This window comes from Chiloscyllium plagiosum, chromosome 3 (genome assembly GCF_004010195.1).
Source record: "Chiloscyllium plagiosum isolate BGI_BamShark_2017 chromosome 3, ASM401019v2, whole genome shotgun sequence".
Classification (NCBI taxonomy): Eukaryota; Metazoa; Chordata; class Chondrichthyes; order Orectolobiformes; family Hemiscylliidae; genus Chiloscyllium; species Chiloscyllium plagiosum.
In genome coordinates, this window is record NC_057712.1 from 81,047,547 (window position 1) to 81,056,880 (window position 9,334).

Consider the following 9,334-nt stretch of genomic DNA (forward strand, 5'->3'; position numbering starts at 1 on the left):
GAGATGTGTTGGAGGGCATCTTTAACCAGGTGGGAAGGGAAATTGCGGTCTCTAAAGAAGGAAGCCATCTGGTGTGTTCTATGGGGGAACTGGTCTTCCTGGGAGCAGATACGGCGGAGGCGGAGGAATTGGGAATATGGGATGGCATTTTTGCAGGAGGTAGGGTGGGAAGAGGTGTAATCCAGGTAGCTGTGGGTCGGTGGGTTTGTAGAAAATGTCAGTGTCAAGTCGGTCGTCATTAATGGAGATGGAGATGGTCCAGGTAAATTTAAGGTCAGGGTGGAATGTGTTGCTGAAGTTGATTAATTGCTCAACCTCCTCGCGGGAGCACGAGGTGGTGCCAATGCAGTCATCAATGTAGCGGAGGAAGAGGTGGGGAGTGGTGCCGGTGTAATTATGGAAGATCAACTGCTCTACATAGCCAACAAAGAGACAGGCATAGCTGGGGCCCATACGTGTGACCATGGCTACCCCTTTGGTCTGGAGGAAGTGGAAGGATTCGAAGGAGAAATTGTTAAGGGTGAGGACCAGTTCGGCCAAACGAATGAGAGTGTCGGTGAAAGGTACTGTTGGGGACGTCTGGAGAGGAAAAAACGGAGGGCTTGGAGGCCCTGGTCATGGCAGATGGAGGTGTAGAGGGATTGGATATCCATGGTGAAGATGAGGCGTTGGGGGCCGGGGAAACGGAAGTCTTGGAGGAGGTGGAGGGCAGTGGTAGTGTCTCAACGTATGTGGGGAGTTCCTGGACTAGGGGGGATAGGACAGTGTCGAGGTAGGGAGAGATGAGTTCAGTGGGGCAGGAGCATGCTGAGACAATGGGTCGGCCAGGGTGGTCAGGCTTGTGGATCTTGGGAAGGAGGTAGAACCGGGCAGTGCGGGGTTGCCGGACAATGAGGTTGGAAGCTGTGGGTGGGAGATCTCCTGAGCTGATGAGGTTCTGTATGGTCTGGGAGATGATGATTTGGTGATGGGGGGTGGGGTCATGGTCGAGGGGGCAGTAGGAAGAGGTGTCCTCGAGTTGGCGTCCAGCACCACTGATCCAGAATCTGGTTTCCAGCATCTGCAGTCATTATTTTTACCTCTAGGATATCTGGTCAGCATGGACAAGTTGGACCAAAAGGTCTGTTTCCACACTGTGCATCTATGACTCTATCTGAAAGAGTGCTGGAAGCATGTTCAATAATAACTTTCACCAGGGAATTGAATAAATACTTGAAAAGAAACAAATGGCAGAGCAGTTGGTAAAAGAGTACTTGCATGGGACTGACTGGACTTTTAAAAAATGAAATGATTTATAGGATGTTAGCATCCTGACAAAGCTAGGATTTATTGCCCATCCCTAACTACCTTCAAAAAGGTAGCAATGAACCATCTTTTTGAATTGCTGGAGTTTCCACAGTGCCATTAGGGAGTGATTTGTGGGGTCTTCCTTCACCAGTAATGAGGAAAAGATAATACATTTCCAAATCAAGAAGGTGTATAACCTAGTGGGGAAATCACATCTACTTCTGTACACAATTGCCTCTTGCACTTCTTCTTGTAAATGGTGTAAGTCACGTATTTGGATGGTATTGTTGAAGTTACGTACGTTGAGTTGCTGAATGCATTGTGTAAATGGCACACGGTAGACAGGGTATGCATATGGAGCTGACAGAGATTTTTAAGGTAAATGAACTGTTACTGGTTTGTCACGAATGGCATTCAGCTTCTTCGAGTGTTGTTGGAAGTAATTCACAAAGCAGCTAGGCAATATTTCATTGCATGCCTAAATTATGCCTTGTAGTTAGTCCAAAGGCTTTGCAGAGTCATGTGCACACTCAGCAACACAGACTTCCAAACCACTGCTCATGAACCACAGTAATTATGTGGCTAGTTTAGTTAAGTTTCTGGTTAATAGTAACCCCCCCACCAGGGAATTGTTCATGTGAGATTCAGCAATGGTAATGCCATTGAATATCAAAGGGTAGCTTTTGGTCACTCCCTTTGTACAAAAGATGATTTTGTAGAATCCCTACAGTGTGGGAACAGGCCATTTAGCCAAACAAGTCCACACTGACCCTCTGAAAAATAACCCACCCACACCCATTCCCCTTCATTTACCCCTGACTCATGCACCCAACCTACATATCCCTGAACACAGTGGGCAATTTAGCATGGCCAATTCACCTAACCTGCACATCTTTGGATTGTGGGAGGAAACCATAGCACCCAGAGGAAATCCATGCAGATACGGGGAGAATGTGTAAACTCCACACAGACAATGGCCCAAGGCTGGAATTGAACCCGTGCCCCTCATGCTGTGACACAGCAGTGCTAACCACTGAGCCACCGTGCCACCCCAAATTGCCTGGCACTTGTGCAGTATGAACATTATTTTCCAACCTGGGACTATGTTGATTGGCTTCCAACAACAACAATTATATTTTTTGAGTTAATCATGACTTCAACTATAGTAGCATGGAATTGTAGAGCATGGAAACAGACCTTTCAGTCCAGCTTGACCATACCGACCAGATATCTTAAATTATTCTAGTCCCATTTGCCATCATTTGGCCCATGTCCCATTAAATCTTTCCTATTCAAGTACCCATCCAGATGCCTTTTAAATGTTTAATTGTGGAGAAAGTGAGGACTGCAGATGCTGGAGATCGGAGCTGAAAATGTGTTGCTGGAAAAGCGCAGCAGGTCAGGCAGCATCCAAGGAGCAGGAGAATCAACGTTTCGGGCAAGAGCCCTTCTTCAGGAAGGTTTAATTGTACCAGCCTTTACCACCTCCTCTGGCAGCTCATTCCACATATGCACCATTCTTTGCATGAAAAAGTTGCCCCTTAGGTCCCTCCACCTTAAACCTATGCCCTCAAATTCTGGACTCGCCTACCCTGGGAAAAAGAAATTGGCTATTCACTGTATCCATGCCCTTCATGATTTTACAAACTTTTGTAAAGTCACCCCTCAACTTCCGATGCTCCAGGTAAAATAACCCAAGCCCCTGCCTACTCAGGCTTTCCCTATAGCTCATACCTTCCAACCCTGGCAATCCTTATAAATCTTTTTTGCACCCTTTCAAGTTTAACAACATCTTTCCTACAGTAGGGAGACCAGAATTGATTGCAGTATTCCAAAAGTGACCTACCTACACAACTGCAACATGACATTCTCATTCCTTTACTCAATGCACTGACCAATAAGCTAAAGGTATACTAATCACCTTCTTCATTACCCTATCTATCCATGACTCCATCTTCAAGGAACTATGCATCTGCACCCTGAGGTTTCTTTGTTTGGCAACGTTCCCCAAGACCCTACCATTAAGTACATAAGCCCTGCCCTGATTTGCCTTACTAAAATGCAACACCTTACATTTATCTAAATTAAACTCCATCTGCCACTCCTTTACTCATGGATTTTAGTTTTGTTAGAATTCCTTGATGCCACACAAAGACAAATGTTTCATGATGCAAAGGCCAATTACTCTCACTTCAATTCTTCTGCTTAGCTCTTTTGTTCATGTTTAGACCAAGGATGTAAGTGAGGTAAGGAACTGAATTGTCTTGGGTGGAATCCAAACTGAGCATCCTTAAGTGTACTGTAGCTGTACTGCAAAGCTACGTTAGAGATGCTGTTAGCTATGGAGCATGTATCTTAGGCATTACAGCAAGGACATTGTCAAAATTTGTTGGTCCCCTAAGCCATTTCTGTGTTGGTGGTCAAGATAGATCATCTGCCTGTCAATTTTGAAGGGGTTTGTGTATGCTTCAGAACATTTAAAGTGCTGAGGTCCTGGAAGTTATGGAATCATAGAATCCCTACAATGTAGATAGAGGACATTTGGCCCATCAAGTCTGCACCAACCCTCCGAAGAACATTCCATCACCTACTCCATACCCACAACCCTGAATTTACCACTGCCTAACCCCCACACAACCTGCACATCCATGAACACTATGGACAATTTAGCATAGCCAATCCACCTGAACTGCACATCTTTTAACCATGGGAGGAAACTGGAGCACCCAGAGGAAACCCAGCAGACATGGGGAGAATGAGCAAACTCCACAATGAACAAACAGTCACCCAAGGCTAAAATCAAACCCAGTTCCCTCGTGTTGTGAGGTAATAGTGCTAACCACCGAACCACCATGCTGATCTTAAAAACAATAAAATGTAATTGTACCTTTGAAAGACTTGGATTACGTAAGGACAGTTAAAAGGCAATCCTGGTTGACTAATGCAATGATATCCTTTGAGAAAATGATCAAATAAATTGATACAAGAAACAAGTCCCGTAATTGTGGACTGGTTGCTATTCCCTGAATTTCCTATTAATGAATGAATGCCACATATCAGTCCATAAATTACCATGATGTAGTTCCACCTATCAACATTTGGCAAACAGTTTACATTGCAGCAGTCCAGTATACTTGAAAGGTTGCACTGTGCTGGCAGCTAGCTTGAACTAGATGCAGGGATCTTTCCTTTGTAGGTAGCCACAAGACCCACCTGATAACGTTTGATTTACATGAGATCAATGAGCAGTCAAAGCCTGCTTAGTAGCCCAATCCACTTGAGTGACCACGTTGAAAAAACAAACCTCATACAAAGTTATCATTTAAAACCAAATATATAAATCAAAGAATGCCATATTTCACACAAATATAAATGAATAATTCCTGTACACTCCCTAGTGTTGCCCATCCATGTGTCTTTGCCTTCCTGGTTATGTAGCAGTATTATTGCAGTGGTTACAGCATAATTGTACAAAATAAGTGTCTAGATGGTGCTGACACCGGGAGACTCTTTGCGAGTTCTCTTCAGCAGGTCTTATGCTCACATTTCTTACAAACATTCCACACTCTTAAACCTCAATTCTAAATCTGTAAAAGTTATCCTGCTTTCTGCACCTGGAGTTGGCCATAGCTGCCTTGATGGGAAGGATGGACACCAGACTCCGTACAAAATCCCAAGTTGCTGCTAAACTCCCCCATGCTCCTTGATAATGCTTACAGGAATTCTGAGGGGTCAGCCAACGCACCAAGCATTTCAGTCTTCAGTGTTATCAGCCTTCTTCTGTAACACAAGTCAATGTGGTGCTCATCCAACTCCTCTACAGTAGAATCTTGGACTCCTCTCTCTTAACTTGTGCTATAACCTTTTTCTATCACCTGCTCCAGTCGTAAACATTTCCTGCTCAAGTGGAGGCTTTAACTGGTGCTAGCTTCTCACAATTTTGGGCCCTCTGCTGAGGCATGCAGCCTCTCAACAATGTGGTTAAGCATCTGTTACATGCTGTAATCACGATAATGAGCAAATAGCATGAAGTTGGCATGTTGCCTGCATTACATTGAACGGCTACAGGCTAATGATGGGTCACAAAGACTGCACCTGTTTGTGGGCCTTGTCAAATTTAGCCCCATTTGTCTTGATTTTAAATGAAAATTAAAAATAACTGTAGATTTCGTTACAGTCTGAAAGCTTTTGGATCTTTGTTACTTACTATAAGACCAAATCACTAGACCACCAAATCTAAATGTTCTATGCTGTTTCAGATGACATTCAGCTAGCAGCCAGAGGATATGGTCCAATCAGAAATCTAATTTATACCATCTGTCATACAACCGTCTTGTAAAATTGTCAATCGTTCCATAACTTTTTTCTCTCTGTGGCACTGTTACATCAAGATTTTTTAAAAATCATATGAGATATTGCATTAGCATCCTTACATTGTGACAGCTAATACCTTATTATTTTTACATTTGACAGTTATTGTCTCCTCTTCTCCAATTTATTTTTCAGTAAGTAAATGTTTAAAACTTTTACACATTTAAAATAAAAAACATTGAACAGTGATTCCAACTTTCATCTCATATTTTCTGGCACTTACTGGTTATCATATTATCTGTCAAATGGTTGTACAACCATAGAAATAGGAATAGGAGTCGACCATTTGGTACCTCAAGCCTGCTCCATTATTCACGAGACTGACCTGGCGTTCCTCATGTCGTCATTCCTGCCCTTTTCCCACAAACCTTCATTCCCCTCCTTATCAAGAATCTATCAACCTCTGCTTTAAATATGCACAAGGATTCTGTCTCTGCAATTCTCTGTGGCAACGAGTTCCATGGACTCAACCTTCTGAGAGAAGAAATGTCTGTTCATCTCAGTCTTAATTTGACAGCCCTTAATTCTGAGACTATGCCCTCTGGTCCTAGCCTCTCTCATGAAGGGAAACATCTTCTCGGCATTTACCCTGTCTCGCTCCTTAAGAATCCTATATGTTTCAATAGAATCTCATTCTTTCTAAATTCCATTGAGTCCCAACCTGTATAACCTCTGCTCCTAAGACAATCCTTCCTACCAGGGACCACCCAAATGAGCCTTCTTTGAACTGCCTCTAATGAAATAATCTATTTTCTTAAGTAAGGAGACCAAAACTGCTCATACTATTCCAGATATGTTCTCATCAGCAGTTGTCCAGTTGCAGTAAGACTACCCTATACTTATACCCCAACTCCTTGAAATAAAGGGCCAACATTCCATTTGCCTTCCTGATTAGCCACTGCACTTGCGTGCTAGCTTTCTGTGTTTCATGCATTTGTTCCCTCAAGTCCCTTTGTGTTGCAGTTTTCTGCAGTTTTCTTCCATTTAAATAATATTGTTTTTCTATTCTCTCTTCCAAATTGATCTTACGGCTGTAGGGAAGCTCTGAAACTTCACTTCTGAAATCATGTAGCACATACCCAATCTCTACAAGTGACACATTGCAGTTTGATGTCCTATTAGTAATTTTCATGCAAATATCAGGATCAGTGTAAGCACATGCATTCATTTGAAAGTAGTAAGTACCATTTAGAAATAAAAACAGAGCATGCTAGAAATGTTCAGACATCAAGAGTCATAGAGTCATAGAGAGGAACAGCACAGAAACAGACACTTCGGTCCAACTCATCCATGCCGACCAGATATCCCAAACTAATCTAGTCCCATTTGCTAGCACTTGGTTCATATCCCCCCTAAACCCTTCCCATTCATATACCCATCCAGATGCCTTTTAAAATGTTACAATTGTACCAGCCTCCACCACTTCCCCTGGCAGCTCATTCCATACATGTACCACCCTCTGCATGAAAACGTTGCCTCTTAGGTCTCTTTTATATCTTTCCCCTCTCACTCTAAACCCATGCCCTCTAGGTCTGGTCTCCCTCACCCTCAGGAAAAGACTTAGTCTGTTTATCATATCCATATCCCTCATGATTTTATAAACCTCTATAAGGTCACCCCTCAGCCTCTGACGCTCCAAGGGAAAACAGCCCTAGCCTATTCAACCTCTCCCTATAGTTCAAATCCTCCAACCCTGGCAACATGCTTGTAAATCTTTTCTGAGCCCTTTCAAGTTTCACAACATCTTTCTGATCGGAAGGAGACCAGAATTGCATGCAATATTCCAATAGTGGCCTAACCAATGTCCAGTACAACTGCAACATGACCTCCCAACCCCTGTACTCAATACTCTGACCAATAAAGGAAAGCATATCAAACACCTTCTTTACTAGACTTGAAACATCAGCTCTTTTCTCTCCTTACAGATGCTGCCAGAGCTGCTGAGATTTTCTCTTTTGGTTTCAGATTCCAGCACCTTCTTTACTATCCTATCTATCTGCGACTCCACTTTCAAGGAGCTATTAACCTGCACTCCAAGGTCTCTTTGTTCAGCAACACTCCCTAGGACCTTACCATTAAGTGTATAAGTCCTGCTAAGATTTGCTTTCCCAAATTTATTTTATTTATAGTCATAGAGGCATAGAGATGTACAGCATGGAAACAGACCCTTTGGTCCAACTTGTCCATGCCAACCAGATATCCCAACCCAATATAGTCCCACCTGCCAGCACCTGGTCCATATCCCTCCAAACCCTCCCTATTCATATACCCATCCAGATGCATTTTTAATGTTGCAATTGTACTAGCCTCCACAATTTCCTCTGGCATTTCATTCCATATACATACCACCCTCTGCATGAAAATGTTGCCCCTTAGGTCTCTTTTATTTTTCCCCTCTCACCCTAAACCTAAGCCGTCTAGTTCTGGACTCCCCGACCTCAGGGAAAAGACTTTATCTATTTATCCTATCCATGTCCCTCATGATTTTATAAACCTCTATAACATCACCCTTCAGTCTCCGACGCTCCAGGGAAGACAGCCCCAGCCTGTTCAGCATCTTCCTATAGCTCAAATCCTCCAACCCTGGCAACATCTTTGTAAATCTTTTCAAGTTTCACAACATCCTTCCGATAAGAAGGAGACCAGAACTGCACGCAATATTCCAACAGTGGCCTAACCAATGTCCTGTACAGCTGCAACACGATCTCCCAACCCTTGTACTCATAGCAAACAACTTCTTCACTATCCTATCTACCTGCAACTCCACTTTCAAGGAGCTATGAACCTGCATTCCAGGGTCTCTTTATTCAGCAACATTCTCTAGGACCTTACCATTAAGTGTATAAGTCCTGCTAAGATTTGCTTTCCCAAAAGGCAGCACCTCGCATTTATCTGAATTAAACTCCATCTGCCGCTTCTCAGCCCATTGGCCTATCTGGTCAAGATCCTGTTGTAATCTGAGGTAATCTTCTTCGCTGTTCACTAAACCTCCAATTTTGATGTTATCTGCAAACTTACTAACTATGCCTCTTATGCTCACATCAAATCATTTATGTAAATAATGAAAAGTAGTGAACCCAGCACCGATCTTTGTGGCACTCCACTGGACACAGGCCTCCAGTCTGAAAAAACAACTCTCCACCACCACCCTCTGTCTTCTACCTTTAAGCCAGTTCTGTATCCAAATGGCTAGTTCTCCCTGTATTCCGTGAGATCTAACCTTGCTACTCAGTCTCCCATAGGGAACCTTGTCGAACGCCTTACTGAAGTCCATATAGGTCACATCTACTGCTCTGCCCTCATCAGTCCTCTTTGTTACTTCTTCAAAAAACTCAACCAAGTTTGTGAGACATGATTTCCCACGCACAAAGTCATGTTGACTATCCCTAATCAGTCCTGTTTAGGGTGAGAGGGGAAAGATATAAAAGACACTTAAGGGGCATCTTTTTCACACAGAGAGTGGTACAAGTATGGAATGAGCTGCCAGAGGAAGTTGTGGGGGCGTACCACCTTACCACCCTTATTAAATATTGGCACCACGTTAGCCAACCTCCAGTCTTTTGGCACCTCACCTGTGACTATCCATGATACAAATATCTCAGTGAGAGGCTCAACAATCACTTCCCTAGCTTCCCACAGAGTTGTAGGTTATACCTGATCAGGTCCTGGGGATCTA